Source organism: Callorhinus ursinus, unplaced genomic scaffold (assembly GCF_003265705.2).
Source record: "Callorhinus ursinus isolate GAN/ISIS: 27379988/994484 unplaced genomic scaffold, GSC_fseal_2.0 scaffold12, whole genome shotgun sequence".
In the NCBI taxonomy this organism is placed as follows: Eukaryota; Metazoa; Chordata; class Mammalia; order Carnivora; family Otariidae; genus Callorhinus; species Callorhinus ursinus.
Window position 1 is genome coordinate 29294305 of NW_027397074.1, and position 18952 is coordinate 29313256.

At 36.8% G+C, this 18952-nt stretch overlaps 1 pseudogene; it reads left to right on the forward strand.

The window, feature by feature from the left end:
• Positions 1-6183: 6183 nt before the first annotated feature.
• The window catches only part of LOC112825314 (tubulin beta chain-like), a 28526-nt pseudogene continuing 15757 nt past the window's right edge, over positions 6184-18952 (forward strand).

Below are 18952 nucleotides of genomic sequence, written 5' to 3' on the forward strand. Positions count from 1 at the left end.
CAGTTAAGGTGCTCTCAAGATATTTTAAATGAAAAGTCATGCTGGGGCGCCTGGGTTGCTCAGATAGTTAAGCGTCTGCCTTTGGCTCGGGTCATGATCCCAGGGTCCTGGGATGGAGTCCCGCATCAGGCTCCCTGCTCAGCGGGGAGCCTGCTTCTCCCTCTGCCTCTCTCTCTCTGTGTCTCTTATGAATGAATAAATGGAATCTTTAAAAAAAAAAAAAAGTCATGCTGGACTAAAAGATGCTTTCAATTATGGCTGCTCAGAACCAGAGATAATCTATTCCACAGTCATTCAGTGCTAGCCAGCCCTGCTACGGTTATAGGAGAAGCAACCTTGGATATATTAGCATTAATACTACCAACCTAAAAAAAAAAAAAATTAGAAGAAATCTTTGGTGTCATGAAGCATGAAGAACTAAGATTTGGGAAAGATTTTAAGTGTTTTAAGAACAAGATGCGGATTAGGCAAATTTGAATTTTGTTAGTTTTTCTACCATGAACAAGCTGAATGGCTCTGCCAAAGTTAATCTGGGGACGAGTCCTGTCTCCTCACAATCTACTTCAAGATTTTATTTATTTATTTTAGAGAGAGAGAGAGCACGAGCAGGAGGGACAGAGAAAGAATCTCCATGCTGAGCATGGAGTCTGGGCTCTATCTCAGGACCCTGAAATCATGTCCTGAGCTGAAACTAAGAGTGGAATGGACTGAGCCACCCAGGCACCCCTCGTAATTATCTACTTCAGAGAATTTTTACATCAGTAAGTTAAGATTTCAAGATGGTTTTACTCCCCTTTGGAGTTAAGGAAAAAAAAAAAGGTATGTCTTATCCAGGCCTGTTATTTACTGAATGGTCTGTCACAAACTCATGTCTAAATGAACCATGCTGCTTTAAGGATATTCACAAAAGAATGATATTCAGATACAGACATCCTTAATGGGTGCGCCATATTAGAAGATTTTCCTAATACTCGTAGGATGGGAAAGACTCTGGAAAATAGAAAACTGAACAAAGATGATCTATTTCCACCCTTTTCAAATTTTGAAGCTAAAATATGACATGCTAAGGATAATCAAGCCTAGGAGGTAACACTGTGAAAGAAAGTAGCAACTGAATTACCCTGCACATATTGAAGCATGTTCAGATGATGCCCCCAAAGAATGAAAGGGGAAATATAGCTCAATTTATGGCAGCACTCAAAATTACTCAGTAAAGCTCTTCAGAGACCCTTTCTTTGAAAGAAAAGGTTATTAATTTCAAGGTAACATTGAGTCTGGGTCAAACAGAAAAATATCACTATTTCATAGCTGAATATCCTCCTAGAATGTTGTAATCATAGAATACCTAAAATCTTTACAGAGAAGCAAAAAATATCTTGCAGACTGTGGAGTATGCACAATGGTGGTTTTCTTCCTGAAGCAAAAACAATGACCCATCACTCCTACCCTGATACCTAATAAATACTGGCATTTCAAAGAGAATTACTTTCCATTTCAGCTTTGCCATTAACTTTATATACAACTTTGTTCAAATTTCAGGCCTCCTATATCACTTGCTTTTTAAAACTGCCAAAGTCTTTCTTTGAAGATTAATACAAACTGTAAGCTATTGTCTACAAAAGTATGTTTGAGAGAATTTTAAATTCATAAAAAAGCAATTAGTAACTTTTAAATTATAAAGCTAAAAAGATGTGACTCTAGATGAGCAATATTAAAATGATATATTTTTAGTATTTGTTTGATTGGGGCTGTTTGAAATTTGTAACTTGATGTAATAAAATAATCTTGAGTCACTGCAGTCTTACCCTGATTGACATGTCAAAAGCTCCATTGAGTAAAGCCTTGTATGGTTGTCATCAAAAGATTGTAAAGTGACATGCTTTTCAAAGATGAGCTCAAGCTGTCACACTGAGCATTATATTATGTATATAATACACTGTATATTATATTATGTGGCATTACAGCTTCAGCTTATGAAGTGCCATGGGAAAAATATCATGACGCCAGGTAAGACTAGTCCAAGATTTCCTACAAACTGTACTAAATATAAGTGGATTTTACTGAATAGTAATCCTAATTATCTGTTTTTCATTCTGTAAGAAAAAAAAGGATTGATTCTACAACAGGCCTTTTAAATTTACAGTCAGCTGACTGAAGTGCATGCAAATGGAAATAAAACCGCAGCCCTGGGACACTCTAAAACATGACATATGAGGTTGCCAAGGTAACCCACCAGGAGGCTGTCTTGGCATCTTCTGGAATAAAATGGGAAGAAAATATTATAGTGAAAAGATGGGGGATGGGGATCTTCTGGGCCTGGTTATATAATAAAAGTATTGCAAAAAACTACAACTCCATGACATTGGTTCCAAACAAAAAAGGAAAACGTATCTCTCACAATTCCAATGTTTAAATTGGGCAAGACTTAGGATCCACAAGCGTGTAATTTTAAAAATTATGTTAAATATTATTTAAATGGCATAGTTACTTTGAAGCCACCGTGCAACAACATTTATCAATTTTTGTACTTACCAAAAAAATTCAACTGCAGTATATAGCTAGTATTTAAGGTGCAAAAGTGATGTTAACTTTCTATATTTTACTGTTTGGGCAGGTCTTGGGGAAGCAGCAGAACTTGCCTAATAGTCTCAAAATATAACATCCCAAGAGAACAATGAAAGAAGAGATGACACTAAGAATCATTTCACTTTAGATCAAGTCAAATTTTACATTTATCTCCTACCTCCTTTTTTTTAGAATTACAGAGCATTCCTTTGATTTAGGAGCCGTTTCCTTATATTTCACAATGCCGCTGTTTCTTTTAAACACACACACAGAGCTTTAGGTCCCTCTCTTTGAAGAGCTGATTCTAACAGAAGGTTATTCTATAAATAGTCCGTGAATCTCCTTGGCCTGTCCTTAGGCTTTTTCCATTTCTCCTCTGTCCCTGCAGATTGAACAAGAATTCTGAGATGGTGAAGGACAAACATGGGGATAGGCCACTCTGGTGTGGTGTATGACAGCTCTTGTGCCTGTCACAGAGGAATTGCATTTAAGAATTCCATGTACAAACAAAAAATTCAAATAGGAAAGAGGAGAACTGAAAAATAACACCATTTTATTCAGATGTTTATATACTTAAAAACTGCATTTTTTTTTACTTTATATAAAAACAGAATTTGTGTCATTTGGAACATTGCCAATAGCAAGATAACTGGAATCTTTGTGTGTCTCGGATAGCAGTTATGCAATCAATTCCATTAAAAAATCAAAGCCACTTATTTTACATTGTGTATTCATTCATAAAAGCCAATGTTATTTTGCTGTTTTGGTGCAGTGGAGATATTAAGGCAGGCTGCCTTTTAAGAGATTACTTTCCTTTTCATACATAAGCAGCTATAGAACTCCACCTAGTCATATCGCCACTTTCCTCAAAATATTTCAGTGTTTCTCATCATCAATAGATAGTAGAGTATCCTAACTCTATTTCACAGAACGCTTCTCAATTAAGACCTGGATTTCTGTTTATGCACAGTAGGCTCCAGGAGAACTTCTCATTCTTTCTGAGCACACAGGGATATTTATTTTTGTCTCTCTGAGACATCTGTCTGCTTCTCTGGAAACTTGCTTTAACCCAGCTCACATGTCATATCTTCTGTGAAATAATGTACCCTCCTCTTCTCTCCTAAGGCAATTGGCTATTTTATTTCCTTTGTTCCTATTGCACTTTGAATTTATCTAATGCAATATGTATGACATTGTGATGTGCTTTAGAACTCTATCTCCCATGTATGATATACTTCTTGAAGACAGAAATACGCCTTGTTCATTTTGGATCACTGGTACGTAACAGTCTCCAGAACACAGTAGACAATCAACAAATGTTTGCTGAATGTTGAATGGATATACCTATCTTCAACTGCAAAGTAAAGAAATGCTGGGGTGTGGAATGGGTCAACAATTAGCTGACTCCTAAGCTTTGTATTAGAGCACAGTCACCTTGTGAAGTAGGTCTAGGGTTGGACAAAGGCATCTGCTTTTTAAATAAGCATTGCAGGTGATTCTGACACCAAAGTTTGGGAGTTGAGACATAGACTCTTGAAGAGTATTGCACATGCACCACAGAAGTTTTCTAACATAGAAAAGGTGGGTAAGCAGAGGGATAACTTACAACTGGAGACAATTTCCATTAAATAACTGATATGTTTCATTTTAACAAAGTGCAGTATAATGCAGTATAAATGCTTACCATTGAGTCTAAAATGTAATCAGTCTGCAATTTAATCTTTTAAAAGTGGAAGCAAGTTATAAAGTCATAAACCTATAATCTCAATTAAATAGCTTGCTTCATCTTCTAAAGGTCAGAAGAATACCCATTATATCATCCAGATAGCCTCTAAACATGTTAGACCAAGGAACCCTAGAGTTCCCACAGTGAGAATCTCAGTATTCTTTGCATTTGAAAGAAATCAGAGAGAAGAGTTTACAGAATGAGTGTCAAATACAGAAAACCACTGCAGTTCTCACATCATGGACTGTACTCTGCTCCTTGAAAAACAAACTGGGCACCAAGAGGTTAGCACAATTATTGGCTATTTCTAATTTGAAATAACTTGATTAATTAAATCAAACTTATTTGAAGAACTATAAATTGATGCTTATATATTTCGGCTATCTTTTCCTAAAATTACTCATCTTGCTACTGTGTTACAAGGGTCCCTAAGAATCTCATGGAAGCATAGCAATGAGTGGTATGAAGGAGACGCTGGGTGGGCTTGTCTCCAATCTCTTCGGCCTACTATTCTATGAGAATTATAATTGATTTCTCAGTGTACACACATTGTATGTTGTCCAGACTAGCACAGCCACAGAATGCATCAACTTCTCAGCAGGAATGAGCTAATATATACAAACTTGTAATTCTAATTCCAATGCTGATTTGAGCACCAGCTCTCAAATAGGGAAGGAACATTTACCTGAATCACACCTTCTTTGCTTGGTATTGATGTCCTGTCTTCCTTAACTCTTGCTGTCACCTTAAAATGCTGAACAGAACCACTGTACACCCCCACCCTAATCCCAATGGTCAGAATTCTTCCATAGTGGACAGATCACCTGGACCAGGATGCTACCAAATCTCACATTGTGCCAGCTAGAATTTTCACATTGCCAAACCTGAGTAAAGCATATATGGCTCTATCACTTGGCCACAATTTATATATCCATAACTTCTCTGAGCCATTCAGATAATATGCAGGTAATTATTCACTGCAAGATATAGCTCTATAACTGTATTCGTGTTCCTGCCCCCATCAAGCTGCATCTAAACTTCCTCCTTTTTTCATCAGCCTGAGATGCTAAGGCCTCAGCATGTAGTACTATTAAGCCTATATGTGCTAGGACATGATTAAGTCCTGATTAAGTCATGAACTCCCTGGGAAACTAATGCATTATCTGTTACTAAGAGTCTAAAAGCCTTAACTCTTGTTGGGAAATAAACGGTTATATTGTGTAAACACAGAATCAACAAAGACAAAAGACTTGTCCCTGTTGATCTCTTGGCACATATCCTTTTAAAGGCAATCTTTAAAAACATTCATTCTCTCCTTTAGAAATTCATAGATTATTTACCAAAAAGAGTTTCTCCTTCTAGGGAAAGAAGCATCCTATCTAAGAGAAAATATACCTAGGAATTGATAGAATGTAAGAGGGTAACTGTCCCAGTTTTGGTTGATTTGCGTTGATGATTGTTATCTTATACTTTTCTAAAACTTTGTTTATACCGCCCCCTTAGGATTTTTTAAATTGAACTGGCTGGTTGAAATAAGTTGTAATACTATAAGACTAAATTAGAAACAAGATGAATATAGGGGCAAGAGAAATGGCAGAAAAGGAAGAGAGACAAGAAACAATGTCATAACTAAAAATAAAATTCTTCTAACAACTTTTTCCAAAAGCTTTTAAAATCTGAAAAATAAGATTGCCTAGGGTCAGAGGACACCCAGATACCCAAAAGTGTGATATTTCTTTATTTTATGGATTCAGGAAGTCCTGGGAGAAAAGCAGCCCTGAAAACAACACAGCAACTTTATTTGTTTCCCTTCCTTGCTTTATTTCTATAGTCCTCTGAAGACTAATAATGCAAAATGCTATCACTTCCCTGTCTGCTTAGCTTCTAGAGCTATGACGCTACAGGGTAAGCATGCATATAAATTAACGCTATAGAACATCAGTTTCTATTTGTAAATTTCACTAGAATTTGACAATTATTCCAGTAATTTGCTGAGGCCAGGAAAAAGATCTTGAGTAACTCTGCCTACTCAGAATTAAGTCCAATGTTATAAAATAAACATAGTTTTGATATTATAAGCAAATTACTTCTCCATAATAGCTACTTATGTATATATCTAAGTATTTGTTTAGTAATAAAAATATAAACAAAAGAAATCAGGTATCTTCAGTTCTTAATTAAAAGCACTAAACCAGCCCTGCAAGAAATATTAAAGGGGATCCTTTAAGTGAAGAGAGAGCCCAAAAGTAACAGAGACCTAAAAGGAGCAGAGGCAATATACAGAAACAGTGACTCTAGAGGTAATACAGTGGCACTAAATTCATATCTTTCAATAGTTACTCTGAATGTAAATAGGCTAAATGCCCCAATCAAAAGACACTCATACAGGAATTCAGTAAAGTGACAGGATATAAAATCAATGCACAGAAATCAGTTGCATTCCTATAGAGAAGAAAGAGAAATTAAGGAATTAATTCCATTTACAACTGCACCCAAAACCTAAGATACCTAGGAATAAACCTAACCAAAGAGGCAAAGGATCTGTACTCTGAAAACTATAGAACACTTATGAAAGAAAATGAAGAGGATTCAAAGAAATGGAAAAACATTCCATGCTCATGGATCAGAAGAACAAATATTGTTAAAATGTCTATACTCCCTAAAGCATTCTGCACATTCAATGCAATCCCAAAGTAACACCAGCATTTTTCACAGAGCTGAAACCAACAATTCTAAAATTTGTATGGAATCAGGAAAGACCCCGAATAACCATAGTAATGTTGAAAAAGCAAAGCAAAGCAGGAGGCATCATAATTTTGGACTTCAAGCTCTACTACAAAGCTGTAATCATCAAGACAGTATGGTACTGGCAAAAAACAGATACATACATCAGTGGAATTCTCTTTCTCAGAATAGAGAACCCGGGAATGGACCCTCAACTCTATGGTCAACTAATCTTTAACAAAGCAGAAAAGAATATCCAGTGGAAAAAAGACAGTCTCTTCAACAAATGGTGTTGGGAAAACTGGACAGCAATGTGTAAGAGAATGAAACTGGACCACGTTCTTACAACATACACAAAAATAAATTCAAAATGGATGAAAGACCTAAATGTGAGACAGGAATCCATCAAAATCCTAGAGGAGAACACAGGCAGCGACCTCTGTGACCTCAGCCACAGCACAAGGAAAACAAGGGCAAAAATGAACTATTGGGACTTCATCAAGATAAAAAGCTTTTGCACAGCAAAGAAACAGTCAACAAAACCAAAAGACAACAGACAGAATGGGAGAAGATATTTGCAAATGTCTTATCAGGTAAAGGGCTAGTATCCAAAATCTATAAAGACCTTATCAAACTCAGCACCCAAAAAACAAATAATCCAATCAAGAAATGGACAGAAGAATGAACAGACATTTCTCCAAATAAGACATACAAATGGCCAACAGACACATGAAAAAATGCTTCACATCACTTGGCATCAGGGAAATACAAATTAAAACCACAATGAGATACGACCTTATACCAGTCGGAATGGTTAAAATTAACCATTCAGGAAATGACAGATGTTGGCAATGATGCAGAGAAAGGGGAGCCCTCTTACATTGTTAGTGGAAATGCAAACTGGGTCAGCCATTCTGTAAAATAGTATGGAGGTTTCTCAAAAGTTGAAAATAGAGCTACCCTACGATCCAGCAATTGCACTACTAGGGATCTGCCCCAAAGATACAAATGTAGTGATTTGAAGGGGCACCTGCACCCCAATGCTTATAGCAGCAATGTCCACAATAGCCAAACTATGGAAAGAGCCCAGATGTCCATCAACAGATGAATGGATAAAGAAGAGTGGTGTATGTGTGTCTGTATATATATATAGACACACACACATATAAAATGGAATATTACTCAGCGATCTAAAAATTAAATCTTGCCATTTGCAACATGAAATAAGTCAATCAGAGAAAGACAATTATCATATGATCTCACTCATATGCGGAATTTAAGAAACAAAACAGAGGATCATAGGGGAAGAGTGGAAAAAATGAAACAAGACGAAACCAGAGAGGGAGAAAAACTATAAGAGACTTTTTTTTTCTAACGATTTTATTTATTTATTTGACAGAGAGAGAGAAACAGCGAGAGAGGGAACACAAGCAGGGGGTGTGTGAGAGGGAGAAGCAGACTTCCCGCTGAGCAGGGAGCCCGATGTGGGCCTCAATCCCAGGACCCTGGGATCATGACCTGAGCCGAAGGCAGACGCCTAACGACTGAGCCACCCAGGCACCCAGAGACTCTTAATCACAGGAAACAAACTGAGGCTTGCTGGAGGGGAGGGGGTTTGGGGGATGGGCTTACTGGGTGATGGACATTAAGGAGGGCATGTAATATAATGAGCACTGGGTATTATATAAGACTGATGAATCACTGACCTCTACCTCTGAAACTAATAATACATTACATGTTAATTAATCGAATTTAAATTAAAAAATATATTTTAAAAAATAAAAATAAATAGGATAATAAAAATAAAACTCTTAATATAAAGAAAAAGAATGATCTTTTAAAAATATCAGATGTTTTGTCGATATTGCTTCCTGCCATCTTACCAGTCAAGTTATGGGACTCTCAATTGTTGGTTACTAATGACTTCATCATATTACTGCATTTTAATAGTTGATATACAATCTAATTATATTCTCAGTGGATAAAATTCATCACTGTACTACAAGAAATCTCTCTGATATCAAGTATATCTACCCCATGGCTCTCTCTGACTTATTTCCTTTTACTATTCAAGTTATCACTAAAGTCATATTTTCCTTGAATTTCTCCCTAGGGCCATAGGAGAAGTAACAATTTTTTAAACTTAATTAAATATGAATAACTATATTGCTTCTTTCTTCCAAAATGCACCAAAACACCAGTTTATTATTTTTGAGTTTCTTATTTGATATTGGTATTATTTGCCCAAATGCTCTTTATGTGACTGTTATCATAAACTACAACTACCTTAAGGGGTAGGAACTATGTCTGCTAATATCCTCCTCCATGACCTAGATATCATAGTTGTTGAACAGTAATAAATATTATAATAAAAGATCATTAATGCACATGTGTTGTACATAGAGCTTTTTTATATAAATATATAGACATTTACTAAACTCAACTTAGATTATCATTTTTATAGAATGTCCAGAAAGCTGAAATTTATGAATCTGGATTTATATTAGAGGGTACATGAAAGAGAAATTTCATTTGAGTTGCAATTTCGCATTAGCCCTAGGTATAGAAAACTTTATTCCCTTTTGCTATTACTTTTAAGGAAGAGATAAATTTTACTACAAAACCTACACAAACTTAATCATGAGAAGAAAAGGAGTTAAATTTCTAACCTAACCTTAAAATAAAAACGGAAAGACCTGGCTCTGCTTTTTATGAAGTCTTATAGGAAAATCCCCACTTTTCATTTTTGCAGGCCCAATTTATAACTGCCCTTTGCATTTTACTGTGTTAACCTTTTAAAGTTCTTCTATTCTCCAAATTCCAGAAGCACAATTTTCCCTTGAACATCTCAATGTATCACATCCGGTTTCTATAGGATACATAAGCATGTTGTCAATGATGACAGGATACTTTCTGAAAATACTTATAAATACAGAAAATTTTCAAAGGACATATATTATGGATGATAAAAATTTTCTCCTAACAAAAATTACTATTTTTATTCTAAAAATATGAAGCACTACAGACTCACTAATGTTATATATTATACCCATTAGTTTATCCAATAAAAATATTCACTAAAAATTCCATTGTCTTTCCCTAGTTTGTTGCACCATTGTTCTTTTTATATAGCTAATTTTGAATTTATATATTTTATAAATAACTTAAATATACATTGTGTATATATTATATATTTATATACATATATATTACATATATATATAATTTTATTTTTTGGTAAACTATGGAAAGTGGTGTCCTAATCCATTTGGGCTGCTAGCATAAAAGTCCAAGTGACTTAAACAAAGAACATTTATTTCTCACCATTCTGGAGGTTGGGAAGTCCAAGATCAAAATGCCAAAAGATTTAGTATCTAGTGAGAGCATGTTTCCTAGTCCATAGAAACCCATCTTCTTTCTGGGTCCTCATATAGTAGAACTGGCCAGAAACACTCTGAAGGCACTAACCCAGTTCATGAGGGCTCCACCCTCATAACTTAATCACCTTCCAAAGGCCCCACATCCAAATACCATCACAGTGGGGATTAGGTTTCAGCATATGAATTTGAAAGGGACACATTCAGCCTGTAGCAGTAAATTACTGAACGTATAATTATTCTTTTTAAAGAATTTATTTATTTATTTAGAGAGAGTGAGAAAGAGAGAGAGCACAAGGGGGGGTGGGGTCATAGGGAGAAGCAGACACCCCGCTGAGCAGGGAGCCTGATGCAGGACTTGGTCCTGGGACTCAGATCATGATCTGAGCCAAAGGCAGACTCTTAACAGACTGAGTCGCCCAGATGCCCAGAAAGTATAATTATTTTTTAAAGTGTTAAAGTTTTCATACATTGTCAATATGATCTTCTTACAAACCTTGTAAGGAATCTATTATAATTCCACTTTAATAGAAGATAAAAGTGTGACTCAGAGAAGTTAGTGAATATCACAGCATAAATTTGAACCAAGTTAATGTAATTTTAGTGCTTATTATACTTTATTTACAGCATATAATTTTTAAATTGTTATTATAGGGGTACCTGGGTGGCTCAGTCTGTTGGGCATCTGACTCTTGGTTTCAGCTCAGGTCATGACCTCAAGTTCATGAGATGAAGCCCTGCTTCAGGGTCCAAACTCAATATGGAGTCTGCTTGAGACTTTCTATCTCTCCCTCTCCTTCTGCCCCTCCCCCTGCACGTGCACCTACATGGTGGATAGAGACCTACATCGGGCTCCTTGCTTAGCAGGGAGTCTACTTCTCCCTCTGCCTGCCACTCCCACTGCTTATGCTCTCTCTCTAAAATAAAATAAATAAAATCTTTAAAAATAAATACATTGTTATAAAAAAATTTATTGTAAAATTATTAATGTCAATAAAAATATCACACAGAGATAACACCTGTTTATATTTCTATAACACCTATTTATATTCAATGACTATAAACTTTTGGAGTTATATTTATACATACACATATATACTGGCATACTATATGATACCTGATAATTGACATAGCTTTTTATTTATATATATTCATAGGCAAATGTGTTATAGTCACATATATCTTTACACATTTTTTTTATCCAATATTATATTCTACTTTTCAATTTACAAGTTAGTGAGCTTCTCTTCCTTTTTTTTTTTTAATTTAAATTCCACTTGGTTAACATATAGTGTTGTATTGGTTTCAGGAATAGAATTTAGTGAGGGTGTTTGGGTGGCTCACTCAATTAAACTTCTGCTTTCAGCTTAGGTCATGATCCCAGGGTCCTAGGATGGAGCCCCGAGTCGAGTTCCCTGCTCAGCAGGGAGCCTGCTTCTCCTTCTCCCTCTGCCTGCCTCTCCCCCTGCTTGTGTTCTCTCTCTCAAATAAATAAGTAAAATCTTAAAAAAAAGAGTAGAATTTAGTGATTCATCATTAACATATAACACCTAGTGTTCATTACAAGTGCCTTCCTTAATACCCATCACCCAGTTACCGCATCCCCTCACCCACCTCCCCTCCAGCAACCCTCCGTCTGTTCTCTATAGTTAAGAATCTCTTACGGTTTGCCTTCCTTTCTGTTTTTATCTTATTTTAATTCTCCTTCCCTTCCCTTATGTTCATCTGTTTTTTTTTTCTTAAATTCCATGTATTAGTGAAATCGTAAGTATTTATCTTTCTCTGACTGACTTACTTTGCTTAACAGAATACACTCTAGCTCCACCCATGTTGTTGCAAATGGCAAGATTTCATTATTTTTGATTGCCAAGTATTATTCTATTATGATATATATATACATATATCACTTCTTTATCCATTCATTAGTTGATGTACAATTGGGCTTTTTCCATAATTTGGCTATTGTTGATAGTGCTGCTATAAACAATGGGGTGCATGTGCCCTTTTGAATCAGCATTTTTTATCCTTTGGATAAATCCCTCATAGTGTAATTTTTTAACTTTTTGAGGAACCTCTATACTTTCCCAGAGTGGCTGCACCAGTTTGCATTCCCACCAACAGTGCAAAAGGGTTCCCTTTTCTCCACATCCTCACCAATATCTGTTATTTTCCAAGTTGTTGATTTTAGCCATTCTGACAGGTGTAAGGTGGTATCTCATTGTACTTTTGATTTGCACCTCCCTAATGATGAATGATGAGCATCTTTTCATGTGTCTGTTAGCCATCTGAATGTCTTCTTTGGAAAAGTGTCTATTCATGTCTTCTGCCCACTTATTTTTTTTAAGATTTTGTTTGTGAGAGAGACAGAGAGAGCATGAGTGGGGTGAGGAGAGGCAGAGGGAGAGGGAGAGTGAATCCTCAAGCAAACTCCCTGCTGAGCATGGAGCCTGACACAGGGCTCCATCTCAGGATCCTGAGATCATGACCTGAGCCAAAGGCAAACGCTTAACTGACTGAGCCACTCAGGTGTCCCATCTTCTGCCCCTTCTTAACTGGATTATTTGTTTTTTGGGTGTTAAGTTTGATAAGTTCTTCATAGATTTTGGATAATAACCCTTTATCCGATATGTCATTTGAAAATATCTCTCCCATTCTGTCAGTCACTTTTTAGTTTTCTTGATTGTTTCCTTTGCTATGCAGAAGCTTTTATCTTCATGAGGTACCAGTAGTTCATTTTTGTTTTTGTTTCCCTTGCCTCCAGAGACATGTCTAGTAAGAAGTTGCTGCAGCTGAGGTCAAAGAGGCTACCGCCTGTGTTCTCCTCTAGAATTTTGATGGATTCCTGTCTCACATTTAGGTCTTTCATCCATTTTGAATTTATTTTTGTGTATGTTGTAAGAACGTGGTCCAGTTTCATTCTCTTACACATTGCTGTCCAGTTTTCCCAACACCATTTGTTGAAGAGACTGTCTTTTTTCCACTGGATATTCTTTTCTGCTTTGTTAAAGATTAGTTGACCATAGAGTTGAGGGTCCATTCCCGGGTTCTCTATTCTGAGAAAGAGAATTCCACTGATGTATGTATCTGTTTTTTGCCAGTACCATACTGTCTTGATGATTACAGCTTTGTAGTAGAGCTTGAAGTCCAAAATTATGATGCCTCCTGCTTTGCTTTGCTTTTTCAACATTACTATGGTTATTCGGGGTCTTTCCTGATTCCATACAAATTTTAGAATTGTTGGTTTCAGCTCTGTGAAAAATGCTGGTGTTACTTTGGGATTGCATTGAATGTGCAGAATACTTTAGGGAGTATAGACATTTTAACAATATTTGTTCTTCTGATCCATGAGCATGGAATGTTTTTCCATTTCTTTGAATCCTCTTCATTTTCTTTCATAAGTGTTCTATAGTTTTCAGAGTACAGATCTTTTACCTCTTTGGTTAGGTTTATTCCTAGATATCTTATGGTTTTGGTGTAATTGTAAATGGGATCAACTCTATAACATATCTGATTTCTCTTTCTGCTGCTTCATTTTTGGTGTATAGAAAGGCAACAGATTTCTATTTGTTGATTTTATATCTTGTGACTTTGCCAAATTCATCTATCAGTTCTAGCAATTTTTTGGTGGAGTCTTTTGGGTTTTCTACATAGAGTATCATGTTATTTGCAAAGAGTGAAAGTTTGACTTCTTTCCTACTGATCTGGAAGCCTTTTGTTTCTTTCTGTTGTCTGATGGCTAAGGCTAGGAATTCCAGTACTATGTTGAACAACAGTGGTGAGAGTGGACATCCCTGTCATGTTCCTGACCTTAGGGGAAAACTTCTGAGTTCATCCCCACTGAGGAGGATATTAGCTGTGGGTATCTCATATATGGCCTTTATTATGTTGAGCTATCCCTACCTTCTTCAGGGTTTTTATCAAGAAAGGATGCTGTATTTTGTCAAATGCTTTTTCTGCATCTATTGAGAGGATCATATAGTTCTTTTCTTTTATTAATATGTATCATGCTGATTGATTTGTGGATATTGAACCACCCCTGCAGCCCAGGAATAAATCCCACTTTATCATTGTGAATAATCTTTTTAATGTACTGTGGGATTTGATTAGCTAGTATCTTGTTGAGAATTTTTGCATCCATGATCATCAGGGATATTGATCTGTAATTCTTTGTAGTGGGGTCTTTGGTTTTGCGATCATGGTAATGCTGGCCTTGTAGAATGAGTATGGAAGTTTTCTTTCCATTTCTATTTTTTTGAACAGTTTCAGAAGAATAGGTATTCATTCTTCTTTAAAGGTTTGGTAGAATTCCCCAGGAAACCATCTGGCCCTGGACTCTTGTTTGTTGGGAGACTTTTGATTACTGCATTTCTTTACAGATTATGGGTCTGTTCAAATTTTCTACTTCTTCCTGTTTCAGTTTTAGTAGTTTATATGTTTCTAGGAATTTATCCATTCCCCAATTTTTTGGCATATAATTGACCATAATATTTTCTTATAATTGTTTGTATTTCTGCAGTGTTGGTCATGATCTCTTCTTTCTCATTGTGATTTATCTCTCCTTCTATTTTGAATGACAGCCTTACTGGATATAGTATTCTTGGCTGCATATATTTCCCATTCAGCACACTGAACATATCATGCCACTCTCTTCTGGCCTGCCATGTTTCTGTGGACAGATCGGCTGCTAACCTTACGTGTCTACCCTTATAGGTTAAGGACCTTTTGTCCCTAAGTTGTTTTCAGAATTCTCTCTTTATCTTTGTATTTTGCAGGTTTCACTATGATATGTCTTGTTTTTGACCTGTTTTCATTTTGAGTGGAGTTGTCTCTTTGACTTGAACGCCTGTTTCCTTCCCCAGATTAGGGAAGTTCATAGCTACAATGTGTTCAAATAGACCTTCTGACCCTTTTTCCCACGCTTCTCCTTCTGGGACTCCTATGATACGGATATTATTGTGCTTTGTGGAATCACTAAGTTCCCTAAGCCTATATTCATGATCTAATAGTTTTCTTTCCCTCTACTTTTCAGCTCCATTATTTTCCATAATTTTATCTTCTAAATCCATATTTATTCCTCTACTTCTTTCATCCTCATTGTGATAATATCCAATCATTTTGATTTTTAGTTACAGCATTTTTTTTTCAGCCTGACTAGTTTTTAGGTTTTTTGTCTCTGCATCCAGGGTTTCTCTGATGTCTTCTATGCTTTTCTCAAGCCCAGCCTAGTATTCTTATGACTGTTGTTCTAAATTCTTGTTTATATATATATATCTGTTTTGAGCAAATTCCTGGAGGTGATTTCTTCTTGATCTTTCTTTTGGGGAGAACTCCTCTGTCTTCTCATTATGTCTAGGTTTCTGTCTTTTGCATTCTATAAAAGCTTGTTATGTCTCCTGCTCCTGAGAGTAATACTATATTAAGAAGGAATCCTACACTGTCTAGGGCCTGGTGCATCAGGAGGTGTTTCTGGTGTATGCTGATGACCTCTGCTGTTGTGTTTTGGCTACTCTTTCCCACTGGCTGGTCCTTGGTAGAGTTCTTCCTTGCTTGCAGTGGGGAGTGTTTGGACCTTTAACTAGGTGTGCTTTGATTTGTTTGTTAAGCTAAGCCTGACTTAAAAAAAAAAATGCCTGATTCAAGAAAAGAGAAAAGGAAAAGGAACAAAAAAGCAAACAAACAAACAAAAAACTATAAGCCTGGTTCCAAAGAAAAAGAAAGAAAGAAAAAAAGAAAGGAAGAAAAGAAAAACTTCATCCAAAAAATGAGAAAAGGAAATAAACAAATCAACCATTGTACAAAAAACTATAAGCCTGATTCCCAAGAAAAAAGAAAAAAAAAGTTTTAAATTAAAAAAAATAAAAATAAATAAAGGATTAAAAAAAAAAAAAAAAAAAAGCCTCATCCTATTTCCACCAGAAACTGCAGCTGACATTTTGGAGCACTCTGTAATCAGTAGTGTTGGTGCATGTGGAGGGCCTATGTTGGTCTTCTGAGGGAGAAGCCCGCTGTGCTGGCTTACAGTTAGACCTGCCCTTGTAACAATGCCCCTGAGGGCACAGGGGGTGGGGTTTGGTGTAAGCAACTCCAGCCTCCACTTGAGGTGCTGTGTTTCTTTCTGAAGTCCCATTGTGCTTCTGGGCTTGGATGTGGAAGATGGCGTCACCCTTCCCTCTCCTCCCCAGGGAGGGGAACTCGCAAACACCACTGTTCAGGAGGCTCTCATAGAAAAGTGAACAATATCCTCTTCTGTGTCCCAGGCTTTCCTCAGATCCCTGCCCTCAACATGTCTGTGCCTGGCTGTCAGCATGCCCAGCACCACAATTCTCCTGTGTTTTTAATCTCTGCTGGCAGCTGGATTCAAAACAACAAATCTAAAGTACGCCGCAAGGCTGGGACCCACTCCCCTCCCTCAGAAGAGAGCCTCACAGCTCTGAGACCAACACCTTTCTGTCCCAGAAAAGCAGTTGCACACCTGCAAAAGTGCCTAGAGTCTATGTTGAAGCACCCCTAAAAGCTGTAACCATGTTATCTGCCCTCTGCACATGCCTCTGTCCCCTACTGTTGAATGGTTGCTCAAGGCCACCCAGCAGGTGTTTTGTACTTGGAGAGGCAATATACCCTCTTCTAAATGTACTCCAGGAAGGGAAATGTTCTCTCCTGTGTGATCCGGGGGATCTCCACACCATGATGCCTTGCTTCAACCCTACATGCTGCTCTCTCTCTCCCCCTGACTTCTCTCTACACAAAGGGATCCCACCCCTCCGTGGCACTACAGCTTTTCTCTCCCCCAATTCATGTCTCCAAATCTCACATCTGGCACATTCCCTCCCCGCAATTGTGCAGATTGTTTTCTCAATCCTCAGATTGATTTCCTAGTTATTCACAATGATTTGATGTTGATCGAGCTGTGCTCCAGGGATGAGGCAAGCCTAGGATCCCCCTACTACTCCACCATCTTAACTTCTCTGGAAAACTTAGTGAGCTTTTTCACATATCATTAAATATTCTTCTCTCACATCACTTTTAGTGGTTATATAATACTCTCTTATAATAATTTACAATGTAATAATATTATCAACTTACAACTGGTGGAGGACCCGGGTGACTCAGTCAGTTAAGCATCTGACTCTTGATTTCAGCTCAGGTCATGATCTTGGCATCATGAGATCAAGCCCCACATTGGGCTCCATATTCGGGGGGAGTTTGCTTGAGATTCTCCCCTTCTTCCTCTGCACCTCCCCCAGCTCACACACTCTCTCTCAAATAAATAAATAAATCTTACAAAAGGTAAACAATCTACAACTTGTGTTGTCAAGTATTACCATCATTGAACAACAAGAAATTGGCCAAATAAATTGCTTCTGATATTGGCGATGTTCATGGCTTTCCTTTCACTACCATCAGCCTTCATTCATTTCTCAATTTGATTTTAGTTCTCTACCACTCAGTGGAAAATGCTTTTGCCAAAGCAACTTATACCCTTCCTATTACTAAATCTAAGAACTGTGTGTCATTGTTCTTAACTGACCTGCAAGGGTGACCCTTTAGACAACATCCTTTTTATTCCTCATATGGCTTCATATAAGCCATTTTCAGTTGTTTTCACCTAGCGATTTCTCCATCATATCTTTCAAATTTCAGCATGAAAGTCACCTTCACAAAAAGGCCTTCCAAAAACATCCTCTCTAAATAGTCTGAACACTGTTTTATATCCTGAACACTGTTCATTCACAACTCGGTACAATTTGTTCTAAAAAAAAAAAAAAGAAAGAAAGAAAAATTATTGTTTTGGTAGAGTCATTTGGGTTTTCTATATAGAGTAACATGTTATCTGCAAATAGTGGAAGTTTGACTTCTTTCTTGCCAATTTAGATGCCTTTTATATCTTTGTGTTGTCTGATGGTTAAGGCTAGAACTTTCAGTACTATGTTGAACAACAATGGTGAGAGTGGACATCCCTGTCTTGTTCCTGATCATCATTTATTCAATAGATGGAAAACACCAAAGTCCAAGAAACCTCCTTATTTTATTTAGCAATATAAACCTGTCATACATCACACACAATACCTGGCCCTGCACACTGTCCTGAATAGTGAATGAAACTTTCCTTCCCTACATTCCTCCTGGGAGAGAAGGACTTTCTTTGAAAGTTTATCAGTGAAGGGCACACTAGTCCTGTCTGACTCAAAGTTAATGCTGTAAACTTTGTATAATTCATGAAAAAATATTTTAAGGTGGTAGCATCAAAAAGAAAAGAATGTGAAAAGAACATGCTCATGAAGTCTTTGTTGCTATAAACCATTTAAATTCTTTGTCACTAACTATAGGATCATGAGCTAGTTAGTCAACCTGTCTCAGGGCAGATTTTGATCAGTTATTATAGACTTCTTGCCTAGATTAACAGTTTGAGACTCTTCCTTAAAAAATAAAATGATGCTAAGGAAATGTCATAAATTCACACATCTTCTTAGTTTTCACCTTTAAAAGTAGATGATTCCATGATTCTTGAAATTCAATTATATGTCTCAAAAAAAGACAACTGCTATTACAACACTTTCAT